The 19,247-nt window shown below is 36.9% G+C and overlaps 1 long non-coding RNA gene across 3 annotated transcripts in view; it reads right to left on the reverse strand.

Moving 5' to 3' along the window:
• Window positions 1-4,397: 4,397 nt before the first annotated feature.
• The window catches only part of LOC107200976, a 43,721-nt gene continuing 28,871 nt past the window's right edge, over window positions 4,398-19,247 (reverse strand). For 2 of the 3 annotated variants that reach the window (XR_001519915.1, XR_001519913.1), the window contains exons 4-5: window positions 16,825-18,898; window positions 9,799-14,003 (exon numbers count right to left, since the gene is read on the reverse strand). This is a non-coding gene — a long non-coding RNA (uncharacterized LOC107200976). Of the gene's footprint in view, window positions 5,294-9,798; window positions 14,004-16,824; window positions 18,899-19,247 lie in introns of those variants that run through there. The other variant, XR_001519914.1, reaches the window with a different exon arrangement.

A 19,247-nucleotide genomic window follows, 5' to 3' on the forward strand; every position in this document is an offset into this window, starting at 1 on the left:
GGAATATTACTGTTCAAATAAATTGCAGTTGCAAGGTATGCAATTGTTCTACAAATTATTCTGAAAATATTCTAAAAGTTATCACAGAAATCTGAGTAATTCATAATATTAGAAAGTCAACAGGAAGACCAATATCTGTCAACTGGTGTTTGGAGCAAGCTATTGATTCCCAAGCGGAGCAAGGTTAAAATGTTATAGCAACATGATCTGGCGTGATTTTTCAACAACTTACAAGCAAGGGAAATGCACCAGGGAATGCACCCAGGGAGCACTAGGACATGCTTCTGAGAAGGCTGGATTTAAGGGTAGAACTCTGAGGAAATCACAAAGAAAAAAGTCATATGTCTTTCAGTCCCCAAGGATGTGCTTATGAATTTATAGCCAAGGACGTGAACCTCTATGTTACTTTTGCTTCAAATACGTAAGAAACTTTTCCTTATTAACTCTTCCACACCACAGATACCACTCCTCTTCATAAACTAGTACTCTGTTCTTTCTATCAAATGTATAGCAAATAAAGTAATGATTTAAAAAAAAAGAGAGAAACATCAGTCTTTATTAATCATGAGGAGGAAGGAATAGAGTCAAAACAACTTCATTCCCCTTTGTTTTCCAATCTGATTTTGAAAGAAAATGAGATGAGCTAAGGGAAAAGAACACTGAAAGGTTTCTAAGCTGAATCTCATCAGCTCAGCACTAATCAAGGAGAATTTGCAGGAGCTGTGACAGATGTGATGGAAGTGTACAGTGCAAAAGAAATAGAAAATGTTTACTAATCCAAAGACTGTTGTCCACTAGTGTTCTCAACAACGACACAATGTCTCCCCTCTCATGTTTCTGTGTGATAAAAACTCATTTATGGGATAAACCACAAGAAAGGTAGGCTTCATTACTTCTCTGTTTGTATGAGACCTGGCTTCTTCTTAATTTTAACATATGAACCCTGAAACAAATACCCATTTCCTTTGTACCATGGGAAGAGGAGGCCTTTTCAAGCACAAAAAGTAATTGAAAAAAGATATTTTCTGGTTTTAATAAGAACTAAGCCAACATGATATAAAAACCCTCTATGTTTTGCAACACCTGTCACAACTTCAAAGAACGTGAGAAGTGGCTATTGCAAAAAATAACAGGTGTCAGCCTAGAGATGTGAAGTCCAATATGTGGCAGAAGCACAGCAATTCAAGCAATTGCCATTAATAGAACACACAACCGAAACTTCCCTCAAAAAGTAAAACAAAGAAAAAGCCCCTTATGACCCACAAGTCAAAGGGGATATTTTTAAAACTCTATGTGTTCATATTATCTCATAAGTAATATATCATTGAAATATGCAAAGGGATTCAAAAATAGCTTGGAACAAAACTGAAGTTAAGAAACCAAGCATTTGGGGCCAGGAAAGAAAAAAATACTAGTGTTTTAAAATACAGCTTTGCAAATGTTCATAATTGATAAAAACAATGCAAAATGGATCATCAACTAAACACTGATAGAGAACACTGATCTGGGAAAGATTTGCTCTCAAAATATTCATTTTCCTGGTCATAAGGGCTGTAAGATATGCGAAAGTCTTCAAACAGATAGATCTCTGATACAATCCTGAAAACTGGATGGAGTTCTGCAGTTAGTCCAAATGAGAACATGGTGAGTGACAGAAACATTGGAGGCATTACAGGACTGATACTAAAAACAGATTACAAGTTAACTGCAATTAGCATACAAGGTCCTGCCTTTCAACACACTGCAGATAAAAGCTGAAATCCAAGGATAGCTCATTTATTTTAATTTTTTTATGATTTCATAGTTTTTAGTGTATTGACAGTGAAGCAGGCAGTAAAATTTTTGAGGGGTTAACAATATAAAATTTCCTTTTCTTTCTTTCCAGCTACCCAAGAGGGACAGAGAGTAACATCTGATTAGTAAGCGCACTTCCTCTGTGATGCTAACTGTGAAATATGTAGCTGGCCCAGTGTATTAACAAGGAGTATGTGCATGAAGCATAGAAACACACTGGATTGTTTGAAACATAGCAACGGACTAGGTTAAAGGGTCCTCCCTGACTGCTATCCAGTTTAGCTTATTGAGGGTTATTCATGGTCTGGGCCCCCTGAGAAGCTATCATGGTGACTCATGACAACCCCATATCCGGTGTGTTTGCCATCATGCTATTGTATATGGGAATAGAACATCATTTGCTTTAGAGATAGGCAGATGTGCATTGGATGTGGCCTTTTCAGGAGGGATTAAGTGATTTGGACATTTCTCTCATTTGTTATTAACATACCTGAGGAGCCTATCTAATAGTAAAGCGAAGTCACTGAGATGCTTTGGAGATCCTGGGCCTGAATTTGAAAAATAATTGCTCTTAATTGTAAGATTGAAGAGTGTGAATCTGTTCAGCAGATGAATAACTGTTTGCTTCCCATGATTAAAAAAGCAACCAAAACAGTGTTCGGGACCAGTTAAAACCACAAAGGGTACATCTAGAATTAAGCTAGTTTCATCTTATTTTTAATGAGACACCTTTTTTTCTCCAGTGCTATTCCAGCATCTCTTTTCAGTTATCACCATATTTGAGAGAAAATTCTAATCCTAGTTTGTTTTGAATGTATCTCCTCATATTGTTGGAATCTTATTTTGGGAAAAATGAATGAGGGCATTCATTACCTTTTTTCTGTCTTACAGGTGGTACAATGTTGATTGCCAGCTGGATGAATGCAAGTAGAAAGTCTTCCTAAGGTATCCCAATCCTGCCAGATGTTTTGCTTTTTTTGTTCCATGCAGCTTAGAGCAGTAACATTCCAGACAATGCTTTTAACTGAATAGACAGTGCAGGATGCTCTCCCAGAACTTAGGGCTGTGCTGAAATTACCCAATTAATTTTATTCTCAAATGCTGAAACTTAAGGCTGTGCCAAAATAGTCAAATTAATTTTGTTCCAAATGTTTAACTGACAACAAAAGAACCCCACCTCTGAAATCCATAACTCAGTCAAGGTAGAGAGAATTTTATCAGTATTCTGCAGTATGCATTGCAATTCCAAAAGTACTTTTTTATCTAAGTCGTATTTAAAATAATTTAGAAATCCATATATTCTATAAAAGCAGATAGAGTACAGACAATGGCATATTTGTTAAGCAACAGCAGTCAAAATCTCCCCAGTTCCTTAAAACCCCCAGTGAATGTTTTTCTTTAAAGTTGTGTTCCATGATTCAAGCTCTTGAGAATTTAAGTTCTTTGCTTCCTTGCTGGCTTAGCCAGCTCAGTCAGGTCTTTGTCAGCAGCTGGGAAGGATTGTAAGTACATAGCTACCAGTTCATTTAGTTTACCAAACTATGGTACACTTATTCATGATGGCCAGGAATTTACCCTCCCTGCATTAGTTTTCATAGGAATTCATTGGGATAAAATGCTGCAGAAGGCCAGTGCTTAGCTGACAAATTGATACATTTACCAAATACCAGATAGGATTGGAGTCTGTAAATGCAACTCCAAAACAAAAGTTTCGGGTTTCACTGCAGTAGCCAAGAAGGTAACATTTGCTGATCTCTTGAGAGGAATTTTTGGCATCATTTGCAACTTTAGCTTTTTACCTAGTAGTACCCTAGAAACTGTAAAATATTGCAATTTTAATGAACAGAAAAAAATAGAGTTATGACAAGGGGATAACTGAACACTAGCCCTCCTCTCAGCAGAGAAATACCTCTTGTAATTCTATTTTTTTCATTAAAGTCTTCCTAACAATATTTTCTTTCTCTTTCTCTCATGTGTATAAAGAGGAAGATAGACATAAAGAGAAACATTTTACGGAAGAATCATTTGACCCAGGCTCCTCCACAGACCTCAGTGAACCTCCCTGGCAATGAAACACAGAGAGGAAACAGGTGTGGGAATGAGCCACGCACACACTTCCCTCAACAGTGGCCACAAAATTCAGACACAACAGCTAAATCCACTCCTGCAGAAGCAATGTCTGTGACATAAATTCAATTAGTTTTGTGATAGAATGGCAACAGTGTGAGGAACTATTTTGAAAAGTAGGAGTAGTGGAAGGTCAAGCATTGTTTCTCTAAGAGATGTCTAGGGAAAGAAAATAAGTAAAAGCCATCAGAATCAAAGAATACAAAGAAACAAAGAAAACTCTTAAACTACTCAAAAAGTAGTATCTCATTGCAGCATATACTGCAGAACACCTGTGATGTTATATGACTGTTAGTCTTCACAGGGGTGCTAAATTCTTAGTTGTGTTCATCTGTAAATTATAGAATGCTTTAAGGATCTTTGATCTGTTGTGTATTTCCACAGCATCTATCAAAATGGGTCTTCTTCAAGCCTGGGTCTACAAATTATGACAAGAGCCAATTTATAGCTTTTCCTGTAGTCATTGATTCCTAGTTTTTCAGTAACACATCACAAACTGAAGGGATTCACTTCAATATAATTCATAAAGCTTGTGATTTTTCAAAAATATTTACCTACAGCTTTCTCTTATCATGCAGACTGAAGCAATGTGCAATTTGTTTGCTTTCTAGATATTTTAATGATTCATTAAATATTTTTTGCTTTAGACTCCACACAATTTTTTAACAATGATAGCATTTTTCTCTTTTGCAGTATGCTTCTTTAAGTGCTATACAGATGCATAATATTCACCTTCCACAGAAAATCATCCTCATCATCTCTGGAGCATAACTCTTACAAAATGTGTGTTCTTCTTGCTTTGCTGAGACTGACCAGGCACACACTGCAATTTTTAAAATTGGAAAGAAGACGGACCCTCTACACAGATGGTGGTTTCCAAACCATAAGAAATTAACAGATCAAACTGTGTAATATTCTCTGCATTGCAGAAGTCATTCCCTACATGATGATATTCATCACCCACCCTCTTCCTTCCTCCACAGACTCTCAGAAGATTCACACTATATCCATTTCCAGCACTCCTCTCAGATTCTCCAGGCAAATGCCAATCAAAGCTTCCTTTGTTGGTGATATGTACATTCCTTCATGAGCTATAAAGGGTAAGTATGTCCCAACTTTCTTCAGGCTATCATAGGCACGTGCAGTATTATTGTCCCATAGTTTATCTTACCATACCCTAGAGAAATCTCATCATCCTGTTTTCTTTATATGGGCTACAGATGTCTTAGCCAAGCTTCCTCACCACTGAGTCACCGACCAGGATTGTTTACGTCTTCATAATGAGTCACCTTCACAATTTGGCTCATTGTCAATACTTGTGCTGATGGCTTCAGCCGGTCTCTGCTTTGCCTCATTCTCCTTCATCTTGTACCTGTTGGGAGTAAGAACACAAAATGGCTCCCTCCTACCTTTCCTTTTCCTTTATGTATGCCACCTCATGTCCATTGGTATCACTTTCTATCTCTAGACTGACTGCTGTTCCAAAACTTTTGCTTTCATGTTGTTCCAAGTTCCTGTGCCACAGGAAATACCAATTCAAAATTGCTTTTTTGCATCCAAGAATATCAGTTGATGTGCAAAATCTTTATGTGCCATATCTTTGGTCAAATGTCAAACTGCATTCAATATGTGTCTTTCATCCTCTTCATTTATAAATAGGGATATTGTGAATATTGCAAATATCTATGATGCTTTAGAAGTCATGTTGCCTTTTTCCATATGATATCTTTTCACTTTACTAGATTGTGTAAATGACTAAGAATTCTGATGTCCCAAGAACTTTCCATTTTGCACTATCCATCACCTTAGAGGTTCATTTTATGAATGTTCTGTATTTATTAATTCTTTCCTTTTCTAATCACTATGTTTAGTATGTCCACTCAGCACCTAACTCCCCCTTAGATCTAAATTCCCTGCAATCAGTGGTTGGCTGAGTTCCCAGAGTTAGTCAGTCTCATTTTCTGTTTCACCTTCAGGGTTTCATGTGCTACTTCAGAGCTATTATAGATATATTCCCAGAAATGTACAGCAAAGAAAATTTAATATTTTCATTGTATCATTATCTTCTAAATTTACACTGCAAATATGTTTTTATATTAATTCCTTTCTAAAAAAAAATATAATAAATAGAGTACTTGTTAAGTTCCTTTAGGAATCTTTCACAATTCATAAGTTACGTTTGCTTTACTGCATAAAAAAAACCTTACAGCATCTGAATTGGGGTGAGAGGTAAAATACTTCCATGAATTAGAACAGACGAAGAAACCAAAAACAAAGAGTCAGAATTAATAATCAGTTTTCAGGGAAAAGGTTAACAGGAAGGTGATCAGAACTGAAACCAGTTTGCCAGGTTGGGGGTGGGAAGGTTGGGGCGGCTGATGGTATAGAATGTAAAGATGTGAATAAAAACACTATTGTGTTTAACTATTATTAGCAATTCAGTTAAATCATACCTAAGCTTTTTGCAACTTAATCTATGAAAATTTCACTCCAAAAAGTCCTTTAAGGATTTGGCTAGTAACTTCAAACATAGATCCTATGTTCATTCAAAACCACAACTTTTGTGGATAGAAACATGGCCTTATCTTGTTTTTAAATACCAAAGTGGTTGTGCGAAGAGCAGAATATCTTTGAAGAGCTCCAAATTCAAGACAGATATTCTAAAACATAAATGAATTCTTTAATTCTTTGACTTCATTTATTTATCTTACCTACAGTTTCTTTGATATGCTAGCTTTAACCAGACCCACCTATCCACCCAGAAAAAGGGGTTTGTGTCCTTTAGTACCAGTTCAGATTAATGGCTAGCCCTATTATCCTGTTTATTTTTAAATCAATCTGGATAAACAAATCCTTACATTTGTCATTATTGTTTCTCTTTCTGTAATTAATCCTCTGAGAAGTTACAAATTAAACAGCACTTACTCAGCCAAAATGGAAACTTCATATAGTAGTTTCTTTCATAAAGCACAAATCAAATATAAATTCACATTTTTGAATATTGAAATACTTGTAGTGATGAAAGTTATACTTAGCACATGTGGAATGTGTGCTTTGCTTTTTTTAAATAACAGTGATGCCAGTGAACTTCAAGATGATGAAGTTTAATGGGCCCTGGAACCTGCTCAGATCCAGCTGCCTCAATCCAAATGCTAATGCTGAACCGTAAGCAGGAAAACTCAAGAGTCTGAAAGACTCATTGCCCTGGTGGGAAATGCTGTTTGTGCCAGTGCGAGGAGCTCCTGGCTGGTTTATGTGATTGAAGGATTAAGAACTTTGGCCTACATTAGATGCATCTTCCTTGCAGACAGGATTCCACAATGAAGCTCTCCCTGATATTATGACCATTTTTAGATGAGGCCAAGAACACTGCTGTTTGTATTGCTTGGGATGCCTGAGGTATTAATAAATAAAGCAATACACACTGTTCTGGATTCCAGAGGTGAAGAATGATGTAATAATAATTTTTTGTTTTCAGATGCTAGACCTGATTTTGGTGCTTTTCCATGTGTGGCTCTGTGTAAGAGACCTAAGCTGTAGCCAACTAGTTTGTACACTCTGACAGACATGACCATAAAACAAAGCAGACACATTACGGGTGTGACAGAGCCAATATCCCAAATTCTGGAGGTTTTCTATTAAGCTGTCATTCACTGATACACTCCTGCCTTAAAAGAACTCTCAACAACCAACCAGCAGCAACAAAAAAAATGTATTCCAATTAAGGAAAACCCATTTTTCCCTGGACTTGGCTACTCTGACAGTGTAGAACAAGATAGTCTCAGTCTTGCAGTTTAGTCAACTGTTGTCCATCAAAATCTGGGATGATACGTGATCAAAATATGGAACATCTGTGTATATTGTTGAGAGCCTCAGCATAATTTTTAATTAGAAGATGTGTTTTGAATGTTTTCTCACTGCTAAATAAACCACACATTTTACAAACACAAACACCAAATTATTTATGGGCAAACCAATGAAATCCCCATTCCAAAACTACAACTACCCCAGCCACGAATGCTAATTTCACCTCTGCAGCTACAACTAATAGGAAAACTGATGTTTTCCTTAACTTAAGCTAGGCATTATTAAGGAGATAAGAAGTATGCCAGTGGATCTTTCAATTATTTTGCTTAATATTTGCCAGGGAGAAAGATGCTGATCCTGATTCTGTCATTGGGTCTAGTAAACAGTCTAGTGCAATGGCTAAATAAAGCATATGTTAGTATGAAGCCCAACGCATAAAAATGGAGAAAGTAGTGTGCAAAATTGAAACAAAGGGCCAGGAAGGGATTGGCATTATGAACAAATTCACAAGGATTGATTTTGTTTACTATTTTGATTTACGCTCTGGGTCTAGAACATGGGAGTGCACTGATTGCAATCCAAAGAGGTATACATAAATATACAAGAGGACATGAAAACCTACTGAGAGAACTGAATATTTGTGAATTGAAATGAGATGGCACACAGTAGTGAAAATATCAAAACTTTCATTGAAGGCTAAGAACTAAAACTTACATTTGGAAAAGATTCAGTAAAGTTGCTCTGGAATCACAAGACAACTGCAGGAGTCTACAAGAGCAATGTTTTTTAAGATGACACTAGGGGAAAAGTAGCAAATTCTTAGTGTCCAATTGGGCAAGGTTTGTGAGCCCTCATCTGCAATACTACATAGAGCTTTTCTTCAAGGAAAATAAGTTTATCATAAATACATATACAAAATAACTTACTAGGATAGCCAGAGGACTTAATAACCTATCATTGGAGCAGCTTTATAAAATTAATTTGGTGATTAAATAAACATCAGGAAAGCAGAATAGTTATATAAGCAAACAGACAGGACTGGCACAATAATAAGACAGCAGGCACTGGCAATTGAAGGTGGAAACTGAAAGATGAGGCCTAGACATTATAGCAATAACTTCTGAAAGATTAACTGCTCCAGAGTAAGGAGGCAAAATTCATAAAAACACTTAACAAATTATGAAAATATAGAATAGTTTACTTAAAAACTTGAACATGCAATGCAAGGCTTTGTTTGCATTCCTTTGTTTCTGTCTGATGAATTCATCTGCAAGTATAAATGCCCAGCTGGACAACTCTAGGTTCTAGAGGCCCATCAAGTTTTCTGAGAAGAGCTACATCATAACCAGCCTTTTCATTATGACAGAGAAGTCATCTGTAAATTAGAGGCAGGAACAAAAGAATATATAGGCTGACTATTTTCAATGGGATGTGTATGCAGACTTACACAGAAAAGGATGCCATTTCACCATCTAAGTCATGTTAAAATTAGCTAAAATTCCATGACCTGACAGTACAAATCTGAGAACCAAAATTGCCCTAAAGCTGTTTAAAATAATGCTTGATATAATGCCAGAAGTTAAGGTGAACTCAATAATCATAGGATACGCTGAGTCAGAAGGGACCCATCAGGATGATTGAGTCCAACTCCTGGCTCTGCACAGGAGACCCCAAGAATGACTGCCTGTGCCATTTCCTTGAGTGCTGTCACTGGTCACAAGAGAGATCAGTGCCTGCCCCTCCTATCCCTGTCATGAGCCTGTTGAAGACCACAGTGAGATTTCAACAGAGTGTAAAAGAATTTAATTAAGGGCTTAACTTTTTGTTTTAGACACTCCTAGTCTCCTTAAAAGATTTGAAAGATTTCTTGTAAGCTAATATTAGTTTTCTACTTACACTGACAAACACATTTCACAGGTAATCAAAAGCCATATAATTAATTCAGCTTTAGTTAGGCAGACTCACAGAAAAGTGTTGTTGAGGAATTTTCATCGAAGTTTACTTGATTCTGCATGGTGGGATATATGCAAGAAACCTCTTTGAAGAAAACAGACCATAACAGCCATCATCTCTACTGAAGAATATTGTTTAATACAAAAAGATCAACCAGGATACAATGATGTTTAAAACAGATTGCATCAATGATACAAACCATAACACAAGTCCATTTTCTTAACATTGTTAAAGCAGGGAAGAAACTTTCTCGTTCCATTCATTTTAACATTTTTCTGTGTCTAATTAATTCATTAAATTTAAGCAATAGGTTCTGTCTGAAAGTTCCATATTTTCATTTGAACTCCTAAGCAATTCATCACAGAAGACCCTTTAGATCTTACTTCACTAAATTCAAGCAAAGTCAGGATTCCTTCAAAACCCACAATTCCTTCATATGCAGTGAATCAAAAACGTAAACATTGGCTTATTTCTGATCTTCTGATCTAAGTTTTGTCCAACATGCTCAGATCATTCATTAAAAAAAAAATATGCTTAGTAACTGTTCAAAAAGCGGATTAAATCCTTTAACACATTATTACTGCACTGCCTCAATAAGCCCTTAGTCTACCAAAAAGGATATTTACTGTAAATATGGTACTAGAACCAGCTGCATCACATTTATGCAAAAAGAAAACATACTGAATTGTTTAGAAAAAGAGGCATAATATAGTGGCAATTGCTTTCCCCTATACTTCTGAATTAAGAGTTTGAAATACTATGCTTGAAGTCCCATAAAGCTTGGTATGTCTTGGGAGCAGCACTCCTTGCTTAATTTGGGCCAGGCTCCTTTTTCCACTTTGAAGGAACAAAATGAGACTTTAATAGTTCCAGGAGCCTCTAGGTAGTTGCAAACTGAGGGTTCTAAAGTATTCATATGGGCAGAGCTCAGCCCATAGTATAAAGCATATTTTAGGGAGACTGCCTTGTAAACCAAGTTTGGACCATCTCTCCTCCTACTCATGCAGAAATAAAACCAAACAATTTTATTCCGCTCTCTCACTGCCTCCAGTTCAAATTTTTATGTTTTTATATGTATTTATATGTAATTATGAGACCCTTCTTGATTTAATAGCATGCAAGCGAATTGCAGTTTTGATCCTTTAGGGATATCCATGACTCAGAGCAAGTCAAAATCAGTAAGTCACAGTATACAAGAGTGCAAAGACTAATTTATTATAATTTATCATAAACATTTCAGAACTGTGTAGTATTTAGGTTCAAGAGGGGCTTTGGTACAAAAGAAATAAAATCCACCCCTCTGTCTGTCTCACCCCAAAAGTAATAGGATTCCAAATCCCAGCAATTTCAGACATTCGTTCCATGCAGAACTATGTAGCTCAGGGCTTTTAGCCAGGAAATTCTGCAAATGTGTCCTCAGATTAAAAGGTGCATGCAACCCAATCATGCTACAGCTTTATTTAGAATGCTTGCACTTGGCAATGACTCTGTATGAAGATGTCCTGTAATTTTTGGCTTCTGGATAGTTTGTACTAGAAAAGCATTTTGGCACAATTGGCATCTACTGTTTAATCTCTCAAAAGAGCATGGAAATAAATCCCTTTAATTGGTCTTAGGTATTTACGTCTTGAAATGTTTAAGATTAATTTTTATAACATGAACTAAATATATAGCTTGAACTAACTTCCTATTCAGCCAGGATGTTCTTCCTAGATCAAAGATGAGGATTCAGAAAGAATGCAATGAAATTGCATCAGAAAAAATAGCTTACTGTTTGGCATTGCTATGCAGAGGTTAAAGACATGTCTACATGGCAGCCAAGAAGTATGATTTAAAGCTTGTTTGAGGATGTGTGCACAAGCTGCAACTAGCTGTCCCATGATGATAAACATATAGCCTTAACAGAGCAAAGTGTGGATTGAAAACTTCATCTGAAAATTTGGGCAAATATTTAGGTGGCTAAGCTGCACTGAACTCCAAGCTGCCACAGCTAACACTTTATTTGTAGGATTTAAATTTCTATCTAGCCATAATGACAAAAAAATTATGACAAGACTTTGTTCTGAGTATTTAATGAATTCAAACAGTGGGAGTGAAATAGGGAGTGGGAAGTGAGAGTACTACTGTATCTTTTAATCTGAAACTCCATTTCATCAATAAAACTATACTGCTTAATTTCTGGCATACTTATGCTTCCAGAAGAATCTCTACCTTCCATGATTTCTTGTTGCAGTCACTGAGAGTAATTCAGAAAATGTTTTTGAACTAGGGTTTTTCATAAGAAATCTCTGAAAAGAATTCAGACGTGCTCTTCCTTAATTGACTGAATCCATAGCCTGAAAAACAACCTTGAAAACCTGGAATAACAGTGCCTGCTTGCTTCAACAGACACACCCATGATTGTGTGCTTTAATTTTTCAACAAGATGTGGAGGTAGGGCCTGAGGAAACACATAAAAATGTTTGGTTTGGCTTTCTGGCAGATTTCCCCAGCTCAAGTGCATGAAAAGCACTGAGGATGCAAGATCCTGCTAAGTTTCCATAGAGCGCCTGACTTGAACACCACAGAACATTCTGTACATCCCGAAGCGGAGGATCGTATTGCTGTGCTCACTCTGGGGACAGCAACAAGCAGCAGCAACTGCAGGTCATCAAATGGAAACTGGAAACCTGCCATCTTCTAATTAGTTGCTCTCTCCTTCATAATAATCCTATTTAAAATCCTATAAAATGCAAGGTCATGTTTGCTGCACAAGCTCAGATAATGTCAAGCCAAATTTTTAATCATGTCATTAGCCAGAAACACCTTTTTAGATGGAATAAATATCACGTCCTCATTAAAATTAGGGCATAAAATACATGGGCAGGTTCTATTCTTTCCTATTCTTAATCATTGTCCAGATGAACACAAATTTTTCATAGCTGAACCAACTTGTTTTAGCTAAAGTCAACAGCTTTTAACAACAGCTGAATAATGGTTTTGGCCTGAAATTCCAGTCATTCAGATAGAAGAACCAAAATCTCATTCTTCTTATAGCCTATGCAAAGATATTTTAAACCACTCTAGTTTTCAGTGATTCCAACCAAACTCCTGTGTAAGCAATCACAGAATGCATTTTAAAAGCAAATAATGCCAACTCAAAGTACACAATTCCAGCCATATACAACAGTGTACACAAGACTTAAAGCAAAGGATATTGAAAGCATCAAAGCCTTGCCACCATTTCACAGATTGTTGCAGAACTATGAAAGACACAGCAAATGTATGACTTAGTGGAACAGTAAAATCAATTCCTTAATCAGGAGCAGAACACTGCTCTGACTCCTAATCCATTAGCATGGAGGAAAATGACCTCATCTGGATCTACAAGGAAGATTTCTTATATCTGGTCCCTTCCCATCTTACACACTTCCACCATCACACCATGTCACTACTTGTTCAGGATGCTGGATTGAAACATTCTCCTTGCTCTGCCATTAAAAAAACAAAACCAAACAAAACCACAAAACAAAAAAACAAACAAACAAAAATACTCAAAAAACCCCAGTTAACTACAGTGGGCAGGTTCATATTAATACAGATTAATAAGGTTCTTCTGTAGATATGCTGCAGTATATTGTGTAATATAATATAATCCAAGTAATCTGAGCCCTTGCTACAGCTACTAAATCATTGCTAAAAAAGTGGGGAAAAACTGCCAACTTTATGTGCAAATTATGAAGTGTGTAAATTCACAAGATTCTGCCTTATTGACAGAGGTAAACTCTTTTTGAAAGAGACTGATTTAGATAGGCGATTTCTTTAAATGCATTTATTTTACCTTGCAGGCGTCATCCATTTGGGCAGGAAATTAAATTTTCAGCCAGTGATCTTTTTCACAACACCTCTTAAAATTATATTTTTGTATGGAATGCAAGAAAACCTCTGTATGAATGCACCTCAAGAAAAAGTTTATAATGCCTGACAATACCCCAAATATTTCAGTAGGTAAGGAGCATACAGGCCTTGGCATTGAGTCAAAACTCCAAGTCCCAACTCACAAAACAGCACAGAGCTGTATGCAGAATTTGACAGGTCTGGGGCTTAAACCTCAGGCAGACAGGCAAGCAGCCAAACTTTCAAGAACTACCTTTGGCTGCTGTAGATTTCCCAGCTCTCAGTCTGGACCTTTCATCACCCAGTGGACCATCCCTCTTCTCCAGTGGTTAGTGTTCTACAGGAGTGTCTTGGGCAATTCCTCTCAACACTCTTCTCAGTCTTTTAGACCCACTCCTTAGTTCCACTCCTCTCCAGAGGCTACAGCTCTCCCTTATTCTCTGACTCTGGAAAAAAGAGAGGAGTTTGAGACTTCCCAGCCATACAACAGATTTCTTTTTCAAACTTGCAACATTCAGACCTCTTTAACCTACTAGAGTTTAACAATCATGACATGTAGCATCAGCATTGCCAGGCATGAGCAGGATTACTAAATAGGGAGAAAAGGGAGATTGTTACTTTTTTCTAATGTGTTCTCAGATAGGGGGAAAAATAGAAGCTGTTCTACACCTGGAAATGATCCCACACCAAGCTGCTCTCCTACCTCATCATCATCCCAACTCTGCACTCAGTTTAAAGGATATTTCAATCTGTACAGGCTGTGACTGGGACAGGATCTTCTAAATTTTCTAAAGGAAGCATTCTCTGGAAAGATTTGACAATTATTTTTCCAATGAAAAGTGACCAAATGGAATACACTCATGAAAAGTCATTCTAGTTAAGTGCTCCCTCCAACCTACCGCTTTTGCCATAAAACAGTACACTTTTGGTAAATACTGTGAGTTGTTTATTTAAAAAAAAAAAAAAACAAAAACAACAGTTCTCCAGATACCATCTGTAAAACCTAAGACATGCTTCTTATTTCAAAATTTTTTGGGAAGTTTTTGGTATCTATTTCCACTTTTCTCATAAAAGCTTTTATACTTGCATATGTTTGTCCTCTTTATTTCTTATTATCGAGCAAAAGCAATGACAAGAAACTGTTAAAAATTCAGTTCAAAACACCTTAAACACTTTTAAACCTAAAGAAAGGGAAAAGGAATAAAAACCTGGACAAACTGACAAAGCAGTGATAGCATGTTTTACCAGTCAATTCTAACAGACTTTTCACTTGTTCCACTGAGAAAAATACATTTACTCACTATCCTTTCTTAGTTTTAATATATTTTGTCAAGAGGATTCTTTTCATGGTAGAAAAATACCTTCATTTTTCTTTTATACTGTACTGTAAAAATACCTATATTTAGTATCATGAATTAGTCTGTGTGACCATCAAGGAGCACCAGTCTCTTGAGAAGTGTTTGTTTGGTTCTTTGGGGTTTTTTTGCCAGATTCTTAAAATTTGTCTTACTAACAAACATACATGACATCTGAATTGATGCTGCTTATGTCACGTGATGACCAGAAGTTGTTGGATAAATATAGCAAGTCTAGTAATTTAAGAATGCCAGAACAATCCTGATAGCTATAAATAACTGGCATGTCCTGCACTGTGACCATATTGTTTAATTCTCTCACCCTGCAAGCACAGGGATGCACTTCTGATATGGAAATGGTCAGTGTACCCAGAATTTGTTTGGCAGTGCTAAGGGGCCCAGGCCTAAAACCAAATCATGTTAGGGCAGATGTAGCAATTTAACAGTATAGCTGATCAATTCCCACCACCCAGGAACATTGCCTTGACTTAGGAGCATGGATGTAGACAGTGAAGCCACACTGACCATTAATAATGAATGTGTGACATCACACTTCTGTTTCTACAGAAAACACTCATGACATTTCAGAAATACTGCGTTACTAGAGCTCTATTTCCTCTTTATTTAGTATATTCAAGGAGAAGGGCAAGTCAATAAAAAGCTGTCTGAATTAATTTTTAGAAAGGAAACAATAAAAAAAAGGAAGCAGTATTGAAAGGCAAGTGAAAGATGTCACTTTTCAGTTTTCTCCAGACCTTGCCTGGAAACGTTTATCTTTAGGATCATCTTTGTAGTCCTGTAGCACTTGAATGTCTTTGCTGCCTTTACAGTTATATCTTAAGCATAAAAGTACAATTACAATATACAGATTTTTCAGGCATTCTTTTGCACTCAAGGCCATGAGTTTTCTTAGCTATCTCTAAAACTTTTTTGATTTGAGATCATTATAGGACCTGGAAAGAAATACTGTTTTTTCCATTTAAAAAAGGTAGATATAGTAAAAGTAATTTTTCTGGTTAGCAAAAAAAAAAGTAAGGAAGAATTTAAACTTATGGTTACATCATTAGGAATCTATATTTCAGGGCTGCGACCTTACAGCTGCAAAATATAGAAGTAGTTTTATTTCATGAATATTTGTCCAAACATTTTCTTTCATTTTGATCCAAATACTTTCACACCCACTGAGTTAGACTTTGACTTTCTGGTTCGAACAAACTAAAAATTTCAATCAGGTCCTCAGCTACAGTAAATTCATGTAGCTCAACAATGGGGCAAATCACTGACTTCAATGGAGCTACACCGATTAACACCGGGCAAGGATTGAATCCTGATCAAATTGGAACTCAATTGGAATTGCTGTGCTTCACCTGGTGTTTATTCACACCTCACATCAAAACCATGCAAAGCTATGAATTTTGCATGATTCTGATCCAAAGCCACACACCATATATGCTTAAAATTGAGTTCAGGTCACTCAGGAGTTGCACAATGCTAAGCAAATCTTTTGATAAATATGGTTTGCGTTACTAGTTTGTAACGAAACTCCACACCAGGTGACTTTTGTGTGGTCTGGTGTTTCATTGTGAACATTTTGCACTGCTCTAATGAAACATGATTTCCAAGACAACTAGGGGATAAAAAAAGTTTCTATTCAATGTTTTACCCACGAGTTCTGCAATATGCACACAAACCATGACCACAACATTAAACTCCTGATGACTAAAATTTGAAACCAAACTCCCTATTAAAGCACTTAAGTAATGTTGGTGTGGTCTTCCAGAATGACCTGCAGCTCTCATTATTGGAAGAACTGCAAGTCAAATCACTCTGCCTTAGGCCTTTACATAGTCTGGGGTTTCATCAGAGTTTGTCAAGGTATTGAGACCAGCTTTTCAGAGTTTATCAAAAATACCTGAAAATGCAGGTGGCCATCTAGGGCTAGAAGAGTGTAGAGCTGGATGCTTTAGAAAGGGACAAAAAGATCCAGTGTGTAGAGCTCACCCAGTAGTGGCCAAGGAACAAGAGGCTGACAGAAGCCCTTTATCTCTCTCTCTGGAGATTTGATGTCACTCACATCTTCAGGCATGTGAGATCATGAGCCTGGAACATAACATTGCTTAATCTAGACAAATACATTTGTATATGTTCACACATTTATCACATGTTCCTAAAGCTGCTGCCTTGTCTTTTCCATGCAAGAAACATGTATGTCTGTCGCAGCGTGCCTCTAAGAAGCTTCAAACTTATGGTATTTGCACACAATTTGTGCATATGGGCAAGATTTGATATGCACAAGCAAAATGCACATCTTGGATTTCTGGGTTGCTCTGCACAGTATTTTCAGTAGAAAAAGAAGTTATAATGAGGAAAAGTGTGACAAATGACAGCCTTATTCTAGTGAGGCTTACAACATTGCTTACAACTGCTTTCACTGTGCTCAAAAGAGAAAAACAAGGACAAGACAAAGGTATTTCCATCCAGATGACTCCATAATGTGGTGGGTGGCAATAAATCACTTCAAGTGAGGTGAATATAGTATGTGGATGCTGCCCCACAGTACTACTCTCTAAGTTATAGTTTCCTACATGCTTGCCTGCCACACTGAGCCTTTTGGAAGAGATCACAGAATCACAGAATATGATGAGTTTGAAGGAACCCAGAAGGATCATTGAGTCAAACTCTTAACTGTGCACACAACGCACCTAAGAGTCACACCATGTGTCTGAGACCATCGTGCAAATGCTTCTTGAGCTCTATCAAGATCAAAAAAGAATTTATTGTTTAATACTTCTGATTAAGCTTTGGAAGAAGATGAGTGACCACTTCCTCAGAGATAGGCAGATGCAGCAATAGAGACAACAAGAATATTGGACAGGGAAAAATTAAAGTCTATAGTGAGAGGGCAGCTGAACTTAGGCAATTTGAGATAGATGGCAATAAGGAAGAGAAAATCTCTAGGTTTCACATGGCTCAGTTCCATGTAAGAAATTCGCTATCTTTTTTTGAATGTAGCCTATGATGATGGAGTAGGGTTTCAGAAGAGCTAAGGTACTAATAACTTCAACATGAAAGATCCTTAGACTTCTGAAGTTTTGTTGATGTAGAACACCAAAATCTTAACATGACTGAGCCATGCAGAATCTCTTTACTTACAGCTTACCAAGCCACTTCAACTTAGCATTACTTTCTTAAACATAATCTGGCACAAGACTGAACTCCTCATAAGGCACAGCACCAAGGCCATCTTCTTAAAAATCCATACTGTGAGAGGAAACATTATATTTTATTTATAGTTCAATATTTATATCACTCCCAAAGTACAGGAAGCCTAAGGGAAACCCTTTCCTCATCTGTGAAGTGTTGAATTTATACATTCCATCTTTTAGCAAAGTGACACTGCACATTCCTATCTCTTAATTTAAAGATTTATCAAGATGAGGTTCATCAGATGAGAGCAAAAGACCATACATCTGCATTATTCCCCAGCTATCAATAAAGATAAAATGCTGGGAAAGGGCAAACCAAGGGAATGAGTCCGTGGACTTCTGCTCTCCAGTGCCTTTCAAATAAGCCAGTGTGTCTCCTTGTATCTTTGAGAATATTTTCCTTAGCACCCAATTCTAATCACATCCTGCCATTCAGTGAGTTTAAGTGTAAGCATTCAAATCCTGGCCAATCTACTGAATGGTTCCATGTTATTACGATCTCCAGTAGTGATCTGACCATTAAACCAAGCTGTAAATTAGACAGATTGGATTAGCATTTTCCTCTAACAGAGTAGCATGCTTCTTTATTCAGTAAAAGGACTTCATGCTGGCATGATTCTTTAGGCATAAAGACAAGAATGTATTAAAATCAACAATGGTACAGATGTTTGAACAAAGCATTATACGTATCACTCATTTCTCCTGGAAGTATCTTGTGCTCTTTGGATTGTAGCCGTGCTGGTACTTGACTCTGTTTCACAGACGAAAGTGATGCAGGAACTGGAAGATATGATAAAAATAGCTAAGCTTTCCCCATTGGAATTTCAAAATGTGAGAGAGTGGAGAGAACACTTCCCCCATCCCTTGGGAAAATTAGTCCTATTATTGCCAGCACAAAATGCAACAACTTTTCTAGCATTAAATATTTCTCTGGGTCAAAATTACTTGAAGAAAATATTTTATTTTCCAAAGACTTTCTATTTTGGGTTTTCAGTGTGGCCATTTACAGAGCAGGAGAGACTTTTTTTTTTGGTCACAGTACAGTGTTTAATTTTACTTAGGCTACCACCCCTTCCCAGTCTCATAAAAAGGTTTACATACAATAGATCACAGAGACCATAAACTAAAG

The sequence above is a fragment of the Parus major genome, chromosome 2 (genome assembly GCF_001522545.3).
Source record: "Parus major isolate Abel chromosome 2, Parus_major1.1, whole genome shotgun sequence".
Taxonomy (NCBI): Eukaryota; Metazoa; Chordata; class Aves; order Passeriformes; family Paridae; genus Parus; species Parus major.